The sequence below is a fragment of the Eptatretus burgeri genome, chromosome 10 (assembly GCF_056783735.1).
Source record: "Eptatretus burgeri isolate ZD-2024b chromosome 10, Ebu_testis_v1, whole genome shotgun sequence".
NCBI classification, from domain to species: domain Eukaryota; kingdom Metazoa; phylum Chordata; class Myxini; order Myxiniformes; family Myxinidae; genus Eptatretus; species Eptatretus burgeri.
The window spans coordinates 83,919,405-83,943,011 of record NC_140970.1 but is presented as its reverse complement, the minus strand read 5'-3'; the positions used below and the strand labels follow the sequence as shown (position 1 = coordinate 83,943,011).

The window sequence follows — 23,607 nt, the reverse complement described above, 5'->3', positions numbered from 1 at the left end:
ATTTTAGAGTACTGTTATGAAACAACAGAGATGGTGAGATCTTGTGGTTATCCACCACTATTGAGAGAGGATGCCATCCCCACGATTAAGTGGAAGAAACAGCCGTCACTCAAAACTATAACACCATCTCTTCCTAGCTTCCAGCACATGTACACAGAGGAGTAGTGAATCAAACAACTGTTACCATTGCCTGGCAGTTACCACAAGAGCACTGAAAATATTTATCTATTATCAACACAAATCTCTGCAAATCAAATGAACCACCATCTTTTTATCGTGGAGAGAAAGTATGTGTGTTTGTATCATCATCTACTCCTTAAAAATAATTTGAACAAGGACGCTACAACTTTCAAGGCCCCACTCCACACTTCCTTCCCCCGCCATAATCCCCCATCAACCATCACCTCCACAATACCCACCACAATCCCTCACCCACCTCCCCCCCAATCCACCACCCCCAGAATCATCACCCCCACCCCATCTTCCGCCGAGCACCACTCCCCCCTGCACTAGGGCGGGCCATTGACACCTCACAGACATGATGGTGGGACACGGCACGGACAAAGACACAAATGGCATCCGGGGAAAGTATGAAACGGGACGATACCATAACATTCAGGACACCGGGTCAGCCAGTGATGGCGGGACAAAGCATTCGTTGCCCATGTTGTCCGTAGTGTCCGAGTGTGCATGGGCGATGTCGGCCTTCACCTTGCTCCTCTTTCAAATCTTCATCTTCATCTTGCTTACAAGGCTCTCCCCTTTAGGTTAGCTTCCCTGCCTCACATCCTGCTCAGCTCGATGCTGTGGAAATGAAGGCTTTCAAGATCATTGGAATCTCTCACAATGAAGCTGAGTTTATCACTTCGCCAATGCAAAGAGGTCAGTGGTCTTTCTGTCTTCTTCAGCATCATTCTGGTCTTGCACCTCTGCCCTCTCTGTGCTCTGTGCCCCCCCCCCCAAATATCTGCAGGATGCACGTTGTCCACCAGCAACCCCCTCCTACTGAAAATACCTAAATCCAGAACCACTGCTCACCTCCACTCATTCGTTCCTCTTTTTTTTTCTGCTTGTGGGATCAACTTCCACATTCTCTTCAATCTCATTCTTCCCTCCAGGTCTTCGAGACAGTTGCTCACCACCACCTCAGGTCATTCCCCATTCAAAACCATGATATTTTCTACACCCGTTAAACCACCTCCACCCATCCAAAAATTTTGCTTACATATTTATCTTGTCCACTCCTTGCGTTCTCCCTTAACCCTCTTTTATTATCTGCATCCCTTGTTTATCCGTCTGTCTACCTTCTCCCTCCACCCTGCTATTTGCAATTCCCCTTTCTCCTGCTGTTCCCTTTGTTATGTTGTGTCCTGTTCTGTTATGTATACTCGCTCTTCCACGAGCCTAGACAATGTATACAAAAAAAAAATTTTTTTCATGACATCAAGCTGAGCAAGATATGGGACAGGGGAGCCAGCCCAGAGGGGAGAGCATTACTCCATCAAGCTGAGGATGAAGGCTTTGTAAGTGGATAGGAGTTCAGGTGTGCCAAGGAAGTACTTTGTGCGACAGAGGATGCCAAGTCAGCGGCTAGCTTTGGAGGCCAACTTTGAAATGTGTTTTGCCCAAGAAAAATCATGCCTGATAGTGAGTCCCAGGAGTTTGATTGACTGAAATTACTCAACAGGATTGTTAAGAAAGTAGATTGAGGGGGGAGGGGGAGGGGGTTGCGAGGTGGTCTTTTCAGAGAGAGATCGTGAGAGTGTGAGATTTGTCAGGATTGGAAGACATATTCCAAGTGTTTGACCATCTTGTGGTTTTGTCAAGGTCTGATGAGAGGGATGAAGCTGCGGCCTGTCTGTCTGAAGGATGAGGAATGTCATGGCAGAGGGTGGAGTCATCAGCAAAGTGATGTAGAGGATTTTCCAGAGAGTCTGAGAGATCGATGATGAAAATATCAGGAGAGATCGACAAATACCTGGTAAACATGCTGGTATCTTCACAAAGGAGTCCTGCATAGCATTCAAGTATATGTCTGAGTGCATTTTTATTATGACTTCACATGTAACGATGAAAAGTATACGTTAAATTTAAAAACTCATAAAGTGCCGAAAATAAACGCCAATTTTGCAATTGAACATTGCCTTCTGCAACTTGAAAATGGTAAAAAGGAAACAAGATTTTTCCAGCTCGTTTTTTGTTGTAAAGCACAATATATCATGTAAAGTTTTACCACTAGTAAATGGCTGTTCGCTTGAGTGGTTAAATATTTACTGTATATATATATATATATATATATATATATATATATATATATATATATATATATATATATATATATATATATATATATATATATATATATATTTTTCCCCCCACTTGTTGGTGTGGTCTCATTTCCCTTGGTTGTTAATGCACACCACCTTGCACTTGGCAAGTATGGTGAGTTTGTCAAGGACCTGGGACAGAGATCTTTGTGCTGCTCTGGACTGAACTAGGTTGGTTTACAAGAAGAGTTCAAAATTATTTGATGAAAGTTGATTCTATTTCCAACTGGTCAAAAATAGGTTGTTGGTCTCCCTCACCCTCCCACATCCCTTTCTTCCATACCTCCACAATAGGGTGAGGTATGTAAAATGTGACTTCAACACGTGCAACACGTTTTCCAAGACAGGATAGAAAATGTCCAACGAACCTCCAAACTGGCATCGAAGGCTGACCGATGCCTTAGTTGCATTCTCTGCAGAGATAGGGATATTCGGAACTGCTCAGAAATCATAATGCAGAATGTAAAACCTCCATATGAATCATCATGAGTATGGTTCCCACTCTGAATTGGTGCAGCTATTTTCTATCTTGATCCTAGGGAGGCCATCAAGTCGAAGTCTCTCCGTGTAATTGGCATATCTCTGCAGGAGGCTGATTTTCAAGGTCTGCTCCTCACACACCGCAGGCAGTGAGAAAATGGGAATGATTGGGGACAGTAATCAGAGTGGAGACCTGGGGTGGGTATGGTAGAAAGCATGACGTGATGATAGGCAACACTCTTGAGAGATTGCAGACAGTGGCATGAGAAAACAGACAAAGAGAGTCTGTTCCATGTAAGAGAGAATAGAGTGCTGAATTAATGGAGATCAGTGTTCCGCTTATAATTGGACAGGGTAACCAGATGTGGGATTCCGGAAGAACACGTGTGACCTAGAAGAACTGGGGAAGATGGAGGGGTTGGAGGTTAGGAGGAGCAAGGCCAGAAGTTAGATGATAGAAAACTGAGAATCCAACAAGCTGCTTCCAATGGACGATATGCAGTCCTTGAGAATGGGCTTCCTGCAGAGATATTCCCATTACATGAAGAGCCTCCGACTCAATCACTACTGATGTGCTCTAACTTTGTCTGTCTGCTCCCTTTTAATTATATGCCATGCTGTGAATGCTGCCCTCTGTGTTTTAGCTCTTCAATGAACCTAGATTGCTGCATGCCAAAAGAAAAGCTTTATCATCTCTTACTCTCTTTCACAAGCGCTGGGCAATTTTGATCATCAGTTGTTGAAGTTCTCCGACCTGGATAAAGGCCATTATGATACCGTCACAGCGACATCGTGACTGCAACAAGTGATCATCATAATAGGGATGAAAAAAAAAGGTACAATAAAACAACAGCTTTCATCAGCCAACATCCTTCCAAGAAGTCTGCTTTGCACTGGCACTGACCAAACCATCATAAACTTTTAGCTTACAATGAAAAATTGGTGTTAATAGGGAAGGTGCTTTGAATTAATACTGAGTTACAAGGGACGTTTATAATGTTTTACAGATGAGATAACTTGCAACAGTCATAGACACACCAAGGTTTTATTTATTCTTCAAAATATAGACACATACATCTAATATATATAAAGCTCTTTCTCACCACTGATGAACTGACCGACGCACTGCCTAATATTAAAGACTGATACCTTCTGGGTGACGTAGAAAGATTAAATTTTGTGTGCCGATGGATATCGAAGCCGGTACACCAGGAAAAAAAAAAATCACAGATTCGTCAGACAATATCCATCAATGAAAATATAAATAAGTGGAATAAATAAATAAATAATGAAAAAATGCAGGTGAGTGACCCAAGACAATGGGGAAGTGCAGTAATTTTGTGTGCCAACAGACATCGAAGCCAAAACACTAGTTAAAATCGCAGAACCGTCAGAAATCATTCATAAATGAAAATATAAATAAATGAAAATAAGTAAATGAAAAATCAATTGCAGGTGAGTGACCCGAGACAATGGGGAAGCACGGTTCATATGCTTACAGAATAATGGGTGAGCTGATTGGTTATTCCCTCAATTCACAGGTGAGAGATGAGGGTGGGTCTTTCTTTATCATTTATATATTAAGCGCTTTCAACATTTGCATAAGGTACATGCTTGGGAGCCTCATTGGTTTGCATTTCTGTCTGCGCTGTCGCTGACGTTTCGCCAAAAACTGATGAAGCCGGTCCAGTAGCTGAGGTAGTGTGCAGCATTGGGATTCTCATGTGTGTACTATTTGGGAATGTCTTTACAACTGTGGAGGCACTCTCGGAAGGGTTTGAAGCAACAAAGGGCTTACATTGGTCGCCTTTCTTGGTTGCTTTATGCAGCTTCTTTGGCTAGAACAGCATGGGAGGAGTCGATTTATAGATTATAATTATCTATACTAAACAAGGCAGTGTATGTGTGTGTGTGTGTGTGTGTGTGCGTGTGTGCGTGCGTGCGTGCGGGTGTCAGTGTGCGGGTGTCAGTGTGTGTGTGTGTGTGTGTGTGTGTGTGTGTGTGTGTGTGTGTGTGTGTGTGTGTGTGCGCGCGTGTGTGTGGGTGTCAGTGTGCGGGTGTCAGTGTGTGTGTGTGTGTGTGTGTGTGTGTTCGTGTGTGCGTGCGTGCGTGCGGGTGTCAGTGTGCGGGTGTCAGTTTGTGTGTGTGTGTGTGTGTGTGTGTGTGTGTGTGTGTGTGTGTGTGTGTGTGTGTGTGTGTGTGTGTGCGTGTGTGCGGGTGTCAGTGTGCGGGTGTCAGTGTGCGGGTGTGTGTGTGTGTGTGTGTGTGTGTGTGTGTGTGTGTGTGTGTGTGTGTGTGTGTGTGTGTGTGTGTGTGTGTGTGTCAGTGGGTGTGGGTGTGTCTCCTCCATAACTCTAAAACCATAAAACCTAGCAGCTTGAAACTTTGCATTCTTTACTAGAAAACTCTACGGAAGTGCAAGAGTGAAGATTGGGTGTTTGGGTTAATTAAAACACCCGTTTTGAAGATAATTAACAGCCTTCTTGAATTTTATCCTTCATCAGGTGATCCTGGACCACCTCACTCTCTGGGTCTTAAGGCAATTCCTGGGTAACCTCGCTGGGGTCTGAAGCTGCCATGTTTTTTTGGCCTGCTCAACTATGCTTCAATTTGGAACAGGCCGCAATGATTTCTTCATGATAAATAAATGTAAGCTCCAGATTTAAAAGTATCAGCAGTGCCGACTTCGAAAAAGTGTTGATTTGTTCAAGTTGGATGTTGCACGGGAGTTTGTGGTTGCATCGTTTTATCGATGGCAATTGGTAATCTCTTTCTAAGCCAGGCATTCTGTTGGAGTGCTTGAGTGATTAAGCCACTTACCGAGCTGTGCAGTACAGTTTGTGTCCTGATCGGGATGTACAGTCAATAATTACTTCAAGGTAGAGGTACGTATACAGCACACAGTGACGTGATACATATGGGTACATTTGGAACTGTACGGGCTCTCTGGAGGTGCATGGACATGCCATGCCTGTTACGTGGTGGCAAAGTTTCATCCCGTATCTTATGGAGGTTCTATCAGGTTTTCCTTTGTCCTCGTACCTGTTTCGAAAGCATTTGGTTATCAGATTTGCTTTACAAAGGTTAAATCTTTCTCCTTGTGAGTTTCAAAGCAATATATATTTGACTCGCAAATGCAACCCGTCGAGGGGACGAGGGGGTATTAAGGAGGGGGGCTGAAAGAGGAGGGAGGGGAGGGAGAGAGAGAGAGGAAGAGAGGAGAGAGAGAGGAAGAGAGGAGAGAGAGAGGAAGAGAGGAGAGAGAGAATAGGCAGGTGGGAAGAGCAAGGAAAGGGGGAGGTTGGTAGAGCTATGCCTCACCAAATGTTGCAATGCCACGGGGGGGGGAGAGAGAGAGAGAGAGAGAGAGAGAGAGAGAGAGAGAGAGAGAGAGAGAGAGAGAGAGAGAGAGAGAGAGAGAGAGAGAGAGAGAGAGAGAGAGAGAGAGAGAGAGAGAGAGAGAGAGAGAGAGAGAGAGAGAGAGAGAGAGAGAGAGAGAGAGAGAGAGAGAGAGAGAGAGAGAGAGAGAGAGAGAGAGAGAGAGAGAGAGAGAGAGAGAGAGAGAGAGAGAGAGAGAGAGAGAGAGAGAGAGAGAGAGAGAGAGAGAGAGAGAGAGAGAGAGAGAGAGAGAGAGAGAGAGAGAGAGTATGAAGAGAAAAAAGAAGAGAGAAAGATGAGGGATGGAGGTGGGGTTAGTAAAGAGAATGATATGTTATGCTTAATGACCACCTGGGCATTACCCCTGGGTGCTCACCTGGAAGTGGCTTGATAAGATAACCGGACAAACACTGGTAGGCATGGATGACCCACAAACTATATAATGGAGTAGAAAGTAAATACCTTTGGATTTGTTTTTTTAATGCCCTGAACAAACCTTGGTACATCAAGGGTGATAAAGATTGTGGTCAAGTATCATCGGAATTGTGTGTGTAGTTTCAGAAAAGAAAGCAAACACATATTTTGGGGGGAAACCCCCTCTCCCCATAGACCCTCCGAGACCCCAATTTTTCTTTAATATCGTGAACAATGTCTGATGGTGGTTAATGACCGAACACACAAAACAAACTCATGTCAGAACAGCTGTACACACAATGACACAACAGAGACCCCAATTTTTATTTAATGTCGTGAACAAACTTTGGGACAACACGGCTGGTGAAGATGGTGGTCAAGTTTCATCAGAATTATACATGTAGTTTTGGAGAAGAAAGGAAATACTTATTTGGGGGGGGGAACCCCCCCTCCCCCATATATCCCTGAGAGCCAAATTTTTCCAATGTCATGAACAAACTTTGGTGGATCATGGGTGATGAAGGTTGTCGTGACTTTTCATCAGAATTGTGTGTATCATTTGAGAAGAAAGCAAATATACCTCTTTGGGGAGGTAACCCACTCCCCCTCACACCCCCCCCTCCGGTAAACTCCCTCTGTAGACCCATTAAGACCTGATTTTTCTGCCATCACGGGTGATGAAGGTTGTGGTCAAATTTCATTGAAATTATATGTGTAGTTTGTGAGAAGAAGTTGCAAGTATTTGTGGACAGACAGATGGACGGACGACACCCCATCCCATAAGCTCCCCGGAACTACTTTACAGGTGAGCTAAAAACAATCCCTGGGAATATTATTACAAACAAACTACATTTGGAAGCTGTCCAGGGGTTCAGCGACGATCCTGAAGAGAGCCCTCAGCACAAAACTTTGAGAATGGAAAGCTTCACAGCTTGGTCCATGAATCGTGACTCCTTACCGAAATGAAGGTGGATACTTTGAGCCCACCCTGGGAGGACTCCATTCCACAATCTCAAACTTGCATATGTAGATACCAATCAACGACACACACAAACGCACGCACGCTCGCTTGGCCGATATCAGCAATTTTTCGGGAATGGGCAGGTTGGAATCAGTTTTATTGCTGACTGCAGTTTATATTATATAATAAAATTGTATCGACGTTTCAGGGAGATGTTCAAAAACATTATTCTTTATTAACAGCTGTGTGTGATGGGTGGAAAGAAAATTGGCTCGGTAATTTAGAAAATGCGTTAAGACTGCAAATGCCCCAGAATTCAGGCGTTATCAAAGGTATTTTGTGTTTGAAACTCGCAAAGAGAAACCATATAACCTTTACAAAGCGAATGCTTCACAAACAGGCCTGAGGACAGCGGAAAACCTGAACGAACCTCCATAAGATACGGGATGAAACTTTGCCAACACGCACCAGTAACAGGCATGGCATGTCTACACACCACGTCCATGTGTGCTGCATACTATCTCTACCTTGTAGTATCTGTCGACTGTACATCCTGATCAGGACACAAACTGCACCGTACAGCTCAGTAAGTGGCTTAAGCACTCAATCACTCCAATGGAATGCCTGTATTGGCAAACGATCACCAATTGCCGTCGATACAACGATGCACCCAGAAATGCCCATGCAAAATCCGAATTGAACAAATCAACACTTTTTTTGGAGTCGGAATTGCTGATACCTTCAAATCTGGAGCTTACATCTATTTATCGTCAATAAATCATTGCGGCCTGTTCCAAATCAAAGCAATGTTGAGCAGGCCAAAAATCATGGCAGCCTCAGGCCTCAGCGAGGTTACCCAGGAAACACCTTAAAACCCCAGACAGCGAGGTGGCCGAGGATCACCTGATGAAGGATATAATTAAATCCATCCATCCATCCATTGGGACCATACTCTGTGCAGAGCGTTGGTGCTGCCTGAGCAGTCTCCTTCGCTCTTGGACACAATCCTGGACGGGTCGCCACTCCGACACAATATACCAGCAAGCTGGCACTCATTTTGCCGACCTCGGAAGGATGATAGGCCGAGTTAACCCCACCTGGTATTAATTCAACACCCAAGGGGGTTTGAATACAGGACCCTAGGATCCCAAGCCCACCACCCCAACCATTAAGCCAACACCAGGCATATATAATTAAATAACGCCGTTAATTGTCTTCAAAAGGGGTGTTTTAATTAACCCAAACACCCAGTTTTCACTACTGCACTTCCTTGGACTTTTCTTCGTCTGCTTGCAAAGTTTCAGGCTGCAAGGTTTTATGGTTTTGGAGTCATGGAGGAGACACACTCACACACACACACACACACACACACACACACACACACACACACACACACACACACACACACACATTGCCTTTTATTGGTAGAGATATACACTTCAAAGGAGTTCGGTACACGCCTACTTTAAATTTATATGAAATGTACATGTATACTTTCGTACACTCAACATCACTTTTGAGTTCAGGTACATTTAAAAAATGAACAAGCTATATTTTCATTACACCGAAAATAGTCCTTTTTAAAAATATTTTTTGCATACAATATCGAGGCTCGTATGAGAGCTAACTCACAGAACATATAACAAAGGGATCAGGAGATAAGATGGGGTGGAAGAGGGAACTACAAAACATTGGGGAACAGAAACATTAGGAGATCTGTGGAAGGGAGAGGGATGGGGCGGGGTAAATGAGGTAAACAAGATGGACACTACAGGGACTTTCAGGAAGGAAAGCAGGGAATTTGAAGAAGGTGGGTTTGGGGTGGATTAACGGGGGTAGAAAAGATCGTGGTTTTGGATGGGGGAATATAAGAAATGGTGATGAATAGCTGTTTTGAATGCCAGAATGGGGTTGCTGGCAGACGTTGAGCTCCCTGTGGAGATATGGTGGGGACAAATCGCAGACACAGCAGTGCGGGGGGTGTGGGGGGGCGAGACCGGAGCGGAGACGGTAGAAGGCAGAAAGACCACTGGCCTGCCTGCGGTGGGAGAGTGATAGACCCAAAGACTCAGCTTACCTGATTAATACAAAAATCTTTAATTATAAAAAAAATGCCTTTGATCATTGTTTTGTATGTACAGTTTGCTGTTGAGATGTCCAGGGGTGTGTTCAGTTACCAAGCAGCTAGTTACCGCTTGTCAAGCCAGCCATTCCTAATCAACGGTTTCCAATGGAGTGCTTGCTTGAGTGCATAAGCCATTTCGTGAGCGCTCCACACGAAACTTGGTAACTGAACACACCCCAGATTTATTACATGGCAACATCTATACCATGACTTGTTTTGGCCATATTGATGAATTTGTCCCTCAGGGGATGGAGTGGCAAGAGGTAGGGGGAAGGGGTGTGGTGGAAGCAGGGACCCGATGTTGTCTGGCAACACTTGGTACTCCTGCGAGTTGATTATATATGGAAAGGCAGATTTGATTTTTTTTTCTATTATCATAAGTGTAATTTCCTGGTGTTGGCGTAGTGGTTCGGGTGGCCGGCTTGGGATCCTAAGGTCCTGAGCTTGAGCTTCGTTGGCTGCTGAATTAACACCAGGGGGCTGATTCAGCCTGTCATCCTTCCGAGGTCGGCGAAATGAGTACCAGTGTCCTGGTCCCGGTGCATGTCCCAGTTAGAATAGGTGTACCATATCCTTGTGTGTCATAAGAGGTGACCAGGGTTGGCGTCAGGAAGGGCATCCGGCCAGAACACATTGCCTCAAGAAAAGCTAACCCCTGCTTAGCAAGGAAAAATGGCTGTAAAAACGACTGTTTTTTTTATCAAAAGTGTTATTTCCTAAAGAGTTCATGGAAGTCCCTTGAAAGTGCTTTTGGTTACATATTAGAATGATTACCTCCACCACCGAAGATGGATGGAGGTTACGTTTTTCACCTGTCTGTCTGTATGTCTGTCTGTTTGTCTGTGAGCAAGATATCTCAAAAGGTTGTGGATAGATTCGTACAAAACTTTGTGGACAGATTGGTAGTCTGACAAGGAAGATTTGCTTCGATTTTGATGAAGATCCGCATGCTGATCCGGATACAAGAATTATATATTTATTTTTAAGTGATTCTTAACCATTGTCGGAGTGGGCTGTGAGTCATGCATGAGAGTCAGCACAGAACAACAATAACAACAGCAACAAATACTGACTTTGGAATGAAAGCTGCAGTTCGAGCACACAATAATGACCTTTCTCAATAGCACAGTTGTTTCTTTCCCATTCAAAGCAGGCTAATTTTTATTGATGGAAAAAATAGCTTTCATCAGGTAAGGCTCACGGGCATTCAATAAAGATAAAAATCAAAAGCAAGATAGTTGGCACGACTAAACTTTTAACAAAACATATAATCTTCATAAATACCAAAACAATTTAAGTAGCATGAAGAGCAGATCCATTTTCAGATACTGCCATGCGAAGATATTTGATGCGTAAGAATCTGCTGTTTAATAAATGACTCGAATGCCTCAAGAGTGGGAAGAGTGTTCTCGGATCATCGTGCACGCATAACAAAAATGAGAGCACACGTGTCCTGTTTGTCACATTAGAACAAGTGCTTCCAGCGTTCCTTACATACTCTGCATCCTGTGCACTCATAAATACTGTATTGCAATCTTTTGTGCTGGAATTGTGCAATAGACACAAACGAGAAAATGTGTACAACAATTTTTCTTACAAAGCGTGTACAGGTGGAACTTGTACATACAGGACAGGGGTACGAATGGAAATTGATGTACTTTTATGTGGATTGCAAAGACATCGATACATAATGGACACACCTCCGGGACGTAATGGACGCACCTTCAGTATATAATGGATGGTGAGTCAAGCTGGGTGGGATTGAGATGATGTCAGAGTTTCCAAGAGACGAACACATGGAGAGAGCAGAGATCATTCGCAAAAATATAATTTCGCTTCAACTCTGTTGAGAACAACCATTTCATAAGTGATGTTCCATAGAAAATCCCACTGAGAAAACCTACAATGCTCTCTCTTATCGAGGAGGGAATAGAAGCAAGTCACAATGATTTCAGGAACATGAATGCAATTAAGGTAAATGTGTAGGATTGCAACAGACTTTCTTCATCCAAGTGTCACCACCCCCACCACTTCCAAGATCAAGTCAATAAAATTATGTACTCCACTCAATCAGGCGAGACATCGGCTTGCCTCCAGCCGTGCCTGCGATTTTCTTTGCATTTGCTCACACGTGATGCAGCTGTTAAAATGGGGGTGCAATGGCATGTGTTGAATTTTCCATTGGCATCAGGCGTATTATTGCACTATTCTTCACTCGGAGAAATTGCAAGTTCGGTGGTGCATTGTGGTGTGGTTGCTCTGACCTTCAGGCAGTGTTCCAAGACAACCTAAAATGGTTCAATTGGGTTTAAGTCTGGGAATATGGGGGAGGGAGGGGGGGTAGGTTCTGTGCTGGCCACTGCAGATCTTCGAAGTTTTCATCCTCAAACCAATCCCTAACAGATCCAACATAATGGGTGTGAGATGCCATGAGATGGAAAGCCCTCATAGTTGTATTGCATTGACGTGGGTCAATGAGCTTTGTCACATTCATAAAGCACGGTTGGGGAAAACATGCACCTGCTGGTTGAGAGGATTCGTTTCTTGTTTGAGTGCTGTTCCATTATTTTTGTCATAAAATGTGCTGGGCAAACCACATGCAGTTGATATACGGATGAATCAACAAAATTGTGCAAAACACGAACCATCGTCAGGCTTTGACGTCTCTATTGTGTTGTCTCTATACGGCGATGTCTCTATTGTGTTGTTGAAGTTCAAGTCAAACAAAATTCCTTGTATGTTCCTGAGATTACAAAAGGAATACTCGAACAGCACTCGGTAGAGCGCACACCTCCACCAGGCAGTTTACGTTTTGTATCCCACTGATAGGCCTGATCTGGATGTGGAGCTCAACCAAAATCTAATTTGCTTGTTTTTGTCACCACCTTCCCAACTCATCAACCAAGTTTCGTCCAAATCTACCCACAACTTTTTGAGATATACTCCTCACAGACAGACATAAACAGACAGACAGACAGACAGACAGACAGACAGACAGACAGACATGGGTGAAAACATAAACTCCGTCGACCTTCGGTGGCAGAAACAAATGATAAAATCGTTGCAAAATGAAAATTAAATGTTTATTTTTTCACTCGACCGGGATTTAAAAAATCGTTCACATAATAAATAATATTTGTCATTTTCAACCCAAATATTTTGGGGCCATCTAAATAAATATCTATGCTAATGTGGAGGAATTTTGACCTTCATGAAACGTCGTATGCATTCTGCTTTCCTTCTTTCACCACATTCTCATCGCAAACTCCTCTCGATTTTTATTTTTCTTCTTCCTCCTACTCCCCTTCTTTCTCAATATCCTCTTCCCTCATCCCATCCTACCCAATAGCCCTACAGTCCCTCAATTATTTTTTTTTACAATTCAATGCCCCCCTCCGTCCTCCTGCCACCCCCCCTTTATCCAACTACCTGGTAAACGTAAAATGTAGATGGCCCCTTTCACATCAATATAAATAATACACTTGTCATAATGGTTAGAGCATCTGCACAGAATCTTGGAGGTCAGTGTTTCAATTGAGACCCTGGTTAAGTCATACCAAAGTCGGTACGTGCTGTTTCCTTGCTTGATGCTCAGCAGTTAAAGGATAGAACACAGAAAGCCCCAATGGTTGGCATCCACAGAGTGGAGGAAATTCTTCATTAATATGGCACTTTTGAAATGATGTCATTGCTCGGCACACACGCACAGAAACCACAAGTAATGAAATTCATTGAGGCAAACCTGGGCATATTACATGTCTGCCAGATACGGATTGCAGCATTGTTTGAGGAATGATTGAAAAATCAAAAAAAAAACTTTTAAAGAAGCCGAAAATACTTGTAAACATTCCTGTGAGAAAGGGGAGTGCCTCTGCACAATGAAAGATATGGAGAACTTCGTCATCGACTCATCTAAAAGGTTGATATGTTGTCGTCTGAACTGCAAAAGCTCTTGATGTTCTGCCCAAACCTTCGTGCTTCTTAACACCAATGGGAATGTCAATATGGAGCTTGTTGATGCACATTATAAGTTTAAGTGATTAGATTTACGATTAAACATGTTTTGGAGGAGGGGAGGGATGGTGGTGGGAGTGGGAAGTATATGGGCTGAGTCAGGTCAGGTATGGGAGCATGTGCCAGAAGAGCACGTCACTGCGTCCACTTTCCGCCGGTACTCCAGGGGCGTCTGTCTGGCCTTCCCCCAGGCAGATGCCAGGCCCATCCCTATCTCCTTGAGATGCTGGTCAACCTGCTGCAACCACGAGGCACGTGGTCGGCACATTGGCCTCCTCCACTCACGAGACACCCTCGCTGAGAGAATCTAGTGAGCAGAATCAGAGTCAGGAAAACGAGCCACATGTCCATACAGCTGCAACTGACACTCACGGACTATGCAGGTAACAAATCTCAGCCGAGTCTCTCTCAGCAACCGCTCGTTGGACACAAAGTCCAACCGGCGAAAGTCAAGGATTCTTCGAAGAGACCTGCTCCCAAAGGAATTAAGTCTCCGTCTCAGATCCTTGGTCAGAGTCCAAGTCTCGCATCCATAGAACAAGACTGGAAGCACCAAGGACCTGAAGACTTGGACTTTCGTCCTCCCACTCAGGTACCGGCAGTGCCACTCCCCATGATCCAGTGAATCCATGATCTCCAGGCCCGACCCAAACGTCAATTGACCTCTGACTCACAGCCAGCAGAGATATGAATATCACTGCCAAGGTAAGTAAATCACTCCACGACCTCAACATCCTCACCACAAACAAACACAGACAGGACAGCAGCATCCAAGATGTCATTGAAAGCCTGGATCTTAGTTTTGACCCAAGAAATCCGTAATCCCAGCGGCTCCGACCCCTCATTCAGCACCTCAAGGGCCCCCAAAGGATATCTAAAGTCTCTGCAAAGATGACTGCATCATCTGCGAAATCAAGGTCTGAGATGTTGACATTCCCAAACGATGCACCGCAGCTTGATCTCTCCAACATCCTCCCTAAAATCCAGTCCATACAAGTGCTAAAAAGTGCGGGGGCCAGTACACACCCCTGTTTAACTCCATTAACAACTGGAAATAAGTCAGAGATGGTACCACCACATTACACAGCATTCTCAGTGCCAGAGTCGAGTTCAGACATTTGATCGATCAGTTTTGGTGGCACCTCACGAAGACCAAGAATCCTCCAGAGGGCATCCCGATTCACTGAATCGAACGCTTTACAGAGATCAACATAGGCTGCAAGCAGCCCCTGCCGAAACTCTCGTCTGCATTCGGTGAGGACCTGAAGAGCAAGGATACGGTCAATCGTTGACCTCTTTGGTGTAAAGCCTGACTGCTCTGGATGCTGGTGCTCAAGCAGATGGTGGTGAACCCTATCAAGAATGATCTGAGCAAAGACCTTTACCCGGCACTGAGAGCAGCGTCACCCCTCAGTAGTTGTTGCAGTCTTGGCGATAACCCTTCCCTTTCCAGAGAGGGACAACAAGGCCCCTCTTCCAATGAGTTGGGATGATGCCTGTGTTCCAGGCAGAGCACAAAACTGCATGCAACGACACGAGTGCAGCATTTCCACCAGCCTTGAGAAGTTCAGCATGGATGCCACAGATCCCTGGAGCTTTACCCCGTTTCAACATGTTCACCGCAGTCCGTGTTTCCACAAGCGAAGGTGGACCACAGTTGATTGGAGGGTCAGCAACAGGGATTGCAACACTAATACAGGTTAGTACAGGTTTACATGGTACCTGTAGCAGGTCACAGATCGAACCTTACCTGACTGAGGCTGTGAGTGCTGTTATAAATACATATATTTATATATATATATATATATATATATATATATATATATATATATATATATATATATATATATATATATATATATATATATATATATATATATATATACACACAGTATATTGTTTGTTTCCGGGGCCAGAAGATAATTTATGCAAGATTCTTGCATCCATTGATGAAAGGAGAATCATTTCTTCGTGTGTATGTGTGTGTGTGTGTGTGTCTGTGTGTGTGTGTGTGTGTGTGTGTGTGTGTGTGTGTGTGTGTGTGTGTGTGTGTGTGTGTGTGTGTGTGTGTGTATCTGTGTGACACTGTAGCCACTAGCTAATTGTATTAACAAGAAATGGTATGAACCCAACTCCTCTCTTCCATGGATATTCTAGTATTCTTCTATTTCCGTGAGTGTGATTTACATTTAGGAACAAAACAATTATGGTTAACCATTTGAAATCGTCGCTCTCTTGTCTAAATTCTGAAAATTAATTACATTTAAAATACAATTTGGATCAGAGTTTTCATGCTTGCAACGGCAGGTTAAAAGTGCCCGTCGAGCCAAATTGAACCATTGTAAACCCACACTGAGTGCATGCTCAAAAAGCCTCATTTAACATCAATATGTCATTTCGAAAGTGCCGCATTTCCCACTGAATGCGGAGAGAAAAGTGACGTTCAAAGAATGGCATTCCTGGTACCCAGAGCAGAGTGCCCTAAGACTTGATGTCATTTTCGCCAAGCTCAGTGGTTGTGTTTGTCCGAAGTCAAGTCTGCTGTTGTCTCATTTATCGGTGTGTTTTTGTGTGTTTGTGTGAGTGTGTGTGATTTGAGTCGCAGCTCCTCCATGAGCTTGAGATCCTGCAGAAAAGAAAAATTAAGAGTTGCATCAATCGCAATTCTGCATGCCCGACGGCAGTTCCCATTGCATCTTCACACTCAACTTGTGCAAAACACAATCGAGCTTTCCAAGAAACAAGGGGTCTATTTCAACTCGAGGCTTTACAATAGGTATTTTTGAATGATCTTTTTTGAAAAATGCTGGAATGCATCGGTGGACTGTCTCTAACATCGATATCCATAAGGAGCAGTGATAAAAGTGCAGCGAGTGGCGGTGGCTCGGCTGTTCGTTCGACGATGTAGGATGATTAAAGAAAAGGTGAAATGCAGCCCAAGGCACAACACTTCATAATCGCTCATCAATGTGATCGATAGAGAGCCATGAAAATGCCAAACCAATTCGCTTCTTTGTCGGATTCATAAAGGATACTAGCAGGTTCACGGAATTGTAATTGAATGTAACGTTGAGGAGCAAGCTTGAGGGATACTCTCACGAGAGAAATATAATTTATTTTATTATATTATTGTGGGACGAACGTTCGCTGATGGATTTGCAGATAGTGCTTTAGAAGACACATTCAATACCAAACAAATATTATGAAGAGGAAGAACGAAGAAGTTATGCGATTCTTCCATGAAGTATTTATATCTTCAAATAAGTAATCTCATCTTGTTTCGCTTGTGTAATTGAGAATGCCAATTGAAAAATCAAGGTCTAGTACATCATTTCTAAATTCACAAGGATGGGAGGAAAGTCAGGCAAGTACCTTGAAATGACCTTTCATTTCATTGTGTATTCAGCGTACAGCTGCTGGTTGCCTCACTGCTGGAAGCACAGCTCTTCCACTGATGCAATTCCCCCTGTTGGTAAGGTCAGGAATTTGTAATTTGTTCAGCTCACCTACTCCTCACGAAGGACACCATTGTATCTTTCACGTCCACTAACTAAAGCCGGCAGATGGGACGCCCTGTTTAATGTCCACCTGAGGGACGGCACACACATTGATGAATCGTCCTGCCTGAGAAACACCGGGATGACAGTTGATAGCTATGGCGAGATTGAAATCCAGGCTAGATAGCTCAGAGGCAAGTGTGCGGACATCTAGGCTATCCTGCCAGGCCTTGCAAGGGCAAAAACGCTGTTTTTTCCCCTGATGAGCTGTTAGCTCCTGCTGCTTGTGATTGCTTCCTGTCATGGGAATTTTTGGAGTAAAAAATGTGTATAATTGTTTTCACAACTATATAAGTTATCTAATGTTGAGGCCAAAATTAAGCTCATATCAACTGGTCTGAGCACAAGAGACACCAAGGGATATTTATTTTGCTGTCATATGGTAAATAACAAAAGGCTGGCCAGATAACCCCCAAAAAGGGAAAGCAAAACATTATTTGATATATATTTTGTGACACCAGAAAGGAAAGAACAGTATTTTGAATCAAAATTATTTTGGGTACTTGGCAGCCAATCAGATTACAGACAAAGATCATGTGGCTGCGAGGGCTAAATTGTTAGCATATTGGACCAGAAGTCAGTGAATATGATTGGCCTTTGTGTGTGCACCATTAACTAAGAGTCGCGGTTTGAGCCTCTGATGCATCGCCCCTGCACATTCCAGCAGGAATTTGGATTTGTCTTTCTTGTAGAATACCTCTCCTATTCTTTTTGAAAAAAAAAGGAAAAACGCATGAGACTTTAACACCCACCAACAAATTCAAGCATACGGGACACCCAGCTTAATGTCCATCCAAGGTACGACACACACAATGATGCATCACCTTCCATGTGAAGCACCAATCTGATAGTTTATAGTCTGGCCAATAAATGAACCTAAACGAGACAGTTCAAAGGTAAGTGCACTACCTCCTCTGCACCGTCCTTGCAAACATGTCGCTCAGGTTTACATTTTGGATATACTTGTTGCCTTTTCACATTTCAGTTATCTGCCAGCATTAATCACAATTTGATCATCAGCTTTGCTTCCTACACAACGTTTACCAATATTTATGCTTTGCTTCAAATGCAACATTCAGCCAATTAATTTGCCTTTGTGTCAAACACACCTTCGTTGCACGTGTAATAAATTGATGGCCCCTAAACGAATGGTTCAGGATACTAGAGGGTTCGTTGAACACCTTACCCTCTGTGGTGTGGAGAAAAAGATCTTGGGAAGGATCTTTTCAACTCTTGCTTTGTTTTTGTCTGAATGTCGCTGCTACTCCACAATCAGAGTGTGCGGTAAATTTTATTGGTTGAGATGGCATAAAGGTTTTCCCAAGTACTACTAAGCTGAAGGTTTTTGGAAGTGCAAACAAGGCGATTTGTGTTCTGCAGTGGTCAAATATATCATCCAATTGAAGTCATATTTAAGTTTCAAAGGCTGTAGAAAAACACAAAAACTATTGAATCCGAAGTATATCGCCAATGATGAACCATCTTTTACACCACGTTATTTAACACGTCAAATTAGTTTTTCGTGCTTGTTGTATGCGTCCTCTACGACATCCCCAAAAACAGGAAGTTTTCTGTTTGGAATGATTTTTAATTTTGATTGACTGCCAGACAGGCAGACAGACTTAAGCAATTGCTATAACGTGGGTGTGCATGCACACTCAGGATGAGACTCCATTCAATTTGCCAAATTCAGAGCCAAAGTACTGCAAAACTGCAGGTTAATGTTCCAATTTGTGTTCTAAATATATAAGTCAATTGAAACTAAGTAGTTCCTCGATCATAGAGTGATGTCTATCCGTCAGAGAGACAGACAGAGTGATCTAATTGGTTTATCCCACTTTGCGCTTCATGTGCGGGATAAAAATGCACCACATCTGCATTAGCTCGTCTTTGAGATTCTTCTCCACCGTCAAAAGCAAACCATACCATGGGATCCATTGAGCTGTTACTGCATATGGTGATGACGTTGCTGCTGTTTTTACTCCGATCAAAGTAGACTTGCTTTCGAGGAAGAGAGTGCTCTTCAGCTTTGGGCCATGGTTCCCCAAAAGTAGCGTATTTCTATAATATCACCGACAATTGGATTATTGTGCCTTTATTTCGAGCCATTGTGCTATAACTGGAAGTAGAACATTTAACAAGGTGCTCCCATCTAAGTCAGAAAGTCTTTCAAACATGCAAAGTGACAAGCCTGATAAGGAAGTGAACCGGAATTTGTTTGACTCATCCATACGGTAACCTAACAGGTACTCACAACAGCTTATTTATTAGACTTTCTTATGTCCAATTTCACAATTTGTGTGATATGCAGTTAATAGCATTTCTTAGTGTGACAGGGTAAAACTAGAACGGCACTCGGTAGAGCACATACTTCCAAAAGAATGAAAAGTTTCCGTTTTGTATCCCACTGATAGGCTAGATATGGATCTTAACCAAAATCGAATCAGCTTGTTCTTGTAACATACCCAACTAATCCACCAAATTTAGTCTGAATCTGTCCCCAACTTTTTTGAGATATCGTGCTGGATATCATTTTTTTTTTGTCCCTATCTCTCAATGGTGAAGATTCACTTTAAAATTCCATGATCCGGATTTGGATGTTCACCAAAATCTAATCAATTCGTCCATGTCACACACCCAACCTCTCCACCAAATTCCATCCAAGTATGTCTATAACCTTTTTGAGATATCCTTCTCAAAGACAGACAAACGGCCAAAGGTGGAAACATAACCTCCACACACCTTTGGTGGCTGATGTAATTATTGTGCAATAATACTAAGGTGCTGGCCATGCTACCACCTTTAGGCTGTGCTTCCACCTGCCACCTGGGTGATCTTCAATCATATTATTATAAATGAACTCGTGTTTTCAGTCTCCCTCTTCTTTTGCAATATTTCAGGCAATATACTTTAAAATTTGCTGGATGAAACAGATCGTTGTTTTTTTTTTTTGATGTACACAATGTTGGCTAGTAGAAGAGTGAAATGGTCAATAATTCAACAAAATGTGTACAACGCAACATTTTGACATAGTCTTGGCACCACAAGACAGAAGGTAATATCCATCTCAGATAGCACCCGAGGCAAAAAAAGATTCCTTTCCTGCAGTAATTCTCTGCAAAGTACTGTAGTATATGAGAGCACAACTCTCATATGCTGTAGTTCTAACTGTAGCATTTTTGCCTGGGACACCAAAGCCGCAAAAGCTGGACTGGTTTGTCCCAATTGCGTGCTGAAATTGCCAACCAAATTCAAAATTCCCATAATCAAGCGCCCGATACTGCTGGCTGTCCGGGATTGTCCATGGGAAGGAAGTAAATCCAAGCATCTACATTTGGCTTTTGGTTTCATGTAACATTTGGTTTATTTCATATTAGTTTTAATTTAATGCATTGCAACGAGAAGCACAATGACGGAGGACAGACTGGAGTTACTTGACTTGTTGGAGGCACACCGAGACGATGCCCTGGATACCGAATATATGTGATCGACGAATTTGCTAAGTTGCAAAGCCGGCACTTGAGCTTTATTTTGTGATTTGATGTACCCATTGAAATAAGTTAGTATTATATGTAATTTTATGATGGTTACATGTGTCACGCAGATAAGTGACCCCGTCCCTAGACTTGCCTGTGGATCTGCTTGGCCTGACTATGCCACAAGCTTCAGAACACGACAATCGTAAATTGTGATGCTTCTGTGGCCGCCTCTTCCACGAGTGGGTGTGTAACCAAGATAATCACATCCTTTCTCGATGTACTACAGGGCCTGCTCTGATCAGGGGAAGAGGAATTTGTTAAGAATATCGATTGGCAGCATGATACATGATTTTTAGGTTTCCTGGGATTGAAAACATTTCCACAAACATCGGTCCCTATGCGTTTATCCTTGATCAACGAAGCGTACCTTCAAGGTATGATTATTATCATTCTCACTAGTTTTCAACAAGCGAAGTGAAAATTCGTCGAATAATTGCCGATTGCAAAACGATTTTGTTGTCCGGGACAAAGATGAAAAGTACACGGTCTGATGGGGATATGTTTTCCTTTGTCCTGTATGGAGTATATGACTATGTGCAAGCTACTCTACAATTTTAAGGGGAAAAAAAAACTTTAAGGAGAAAAAAAATAAAAAGCTCAGCCAACCAAGAACTGCAGGAAGTACGACCCCACAGATTTATAGCAAACAGCATAGTGTAGACCTGGTCACAGGTGATATTTCATCTGCAAACCTGGACTTCCTCAAGGCTTGGTTGAGATTTGAAATGTAGCTTAGTGTGAACGTGACTGTTTGTGTGGATATATGTGCATATATACACACAGGATGGTTTACGCAACAAAAGTTTCCTCTCCTTCGAAGATGTTTCCAGACTTCTAACTCACTGTATACAGTCAGTGTGTGTGTATGCGTGCGTGCGTGTGTGTGTGTGTGTGTGTGTGTGTGTGTGTGTGTGTGTGTGTGTGTGTGTGTGTGTGTGTGTGTGTGTGTGTGTGTGTGTGTGTGTGTGTGTGTGTGTGTGTGTGGAAATATTGCGAAAGGGCTCTTCCCTCGGCTTAAGCATTTGACGTCGGATTCACTTCACATGGTCCACAACCCTGAGGAGCTCCTCTCACGCATCAAAGATGTCCGAATTGAAGATGACGAGATCACAGTGTCTTTTGACTTCATGGCCCTATTCACCTGCATCCCTGTTGGTCAAGGAAGGAGGACCCTCGAGGCCGCCATCACTGAGGATCAATACCTGGCAGATAACAGCCGACTCAGTCCAACAGAGCTGCACTCACTATTGGACTTGTGCTTCACATCCACATACTTCTACTTCTGAGGTCAAATTTACTACCAACACCAAGGCACACCCTTGAGCTCTCCCATATCAGGCTTAGTTGCGGAGTTAATAATGTAACACTTCGAGCAGCAGGCATTACAAGTTGAAAACATGCCCAAACTTTGGCTGCACTATGTGGATGACATGTTTACCATGATCAAAAACGACAGCTTTGACAGGTTCCAAACCTTCATGAACAGCATCATACCTGCCATACAGTTCACACACAAACTCAAACAAGCCGGCTCCATTGTTTTCTGGATGTGGGTGTCACATGTGCAACAGACTGGTGTTTGAGCACCCAGGTGTACCGCAAATTCACGCATACAGACCGGGTGCTTTACTGCAACAGTGGTCACCTGACTATGATCATTGAGAGATCATTGATGAAGATCAGGAATAGGACTGGACCCAGAACACTGCCAAGGAGCACACCAGCCTTGACAGGGAGATTGAGGACCTCTGTGCATTGTTAGGTGAGTGGGAGAATGATGTCCAAGGTGGGGTGACCTGGTCTAAAACCAAATTGGTGATCTGCGATGAGGTTGTTGTAGAACAGGAAGGATTTCATATCAACTGCGATGATGGATTCCATGACCTTGCTGATGATGGGAAGTACGCTGATAGGTCTGTAATTGAGGGGTTAAATTTTTGTTCCTTTGTTAAATAGTTCAGTGATTTTATGTCAAGCATTTGAAAGAAGTAAGAAAGAACAGACTGAGTCTCATACTTCTTCTGTGAGATATGACATCAACCTGCGATCCTAGCTATGGGAAGTAATTGCTAGTGGATGTTAAAGTTCCGATGGTGTCTTTTATAAAGACGCTGGCTGGCATCATGGTGCTATTTCAAATTTCTGCAATTTGAATCCTCAGGCCTGGTCAGCCAGTTTGAAAAACACTTGGGCCAATCTGACGACGACGACGATGATGATGATGATTACACTCTTTATGCGTGGTGTTGGCTTTATGGTTAGGGTGGTGGGCTTGGGATCCTAGGATCCTGAGTTCAAATCCCACTCGGCTGTTGAACTAATACCAGGCGGGGTTGACTCTGCCCGTCATCCCTCCAAGGTCGGCAAAAATTCAGTGCCAGCTTGCTGGTACCCTGTGTCGGAGTGGCGACCCGTCCAGGATTGCGTCCAATAGCGAAGGAGACTGCTGAGGCAGCACCAATGCTCTGCACAGAGTATGGACCCAATGGATGGATGGATACACTCTTTATAATCCCCTTCACAAACATATCCCATTTACAAGTGACCCCGTTTACTCCATCGAATCTTGTTCATCTGCACACCCCCATATTGACTTCCTCCTCCGTCCTATTTAGTTGTCAGTGCATTAATTAATTGTATATCCGCTGTTGCTTCCTCTATGTAGTCAATACCAGCTGAGAGGGAAATAAAGCACTTTTGTTTCAAATTTGTCTTCGAAAAGTATGAGATCTTTCAATTCAACAGACAACTTTGCCTTCTCCTTGTTATTCTCCCCCCAACTTCGTTGTGGATCTTTGTGATGTCGTTTTTT

At 43.4% G+C, this 23,607-nt stretch overlaps 1 protein-coding gene across 4 annotated transcripts in view; it reads right to left on the bottom strand.

Annotated features, from left to right (window-relative positions):
- Nucleotides 1-23,607, bottom strand: part of LOC147018993 (chemokine-like protein TAFA-1) — a 703,168-nt gene that overhangs the window by 38,783 nt on the left and 640,778 nt on the right. The gene's annotated exons all lie outside the window — the stretch shown is intronic.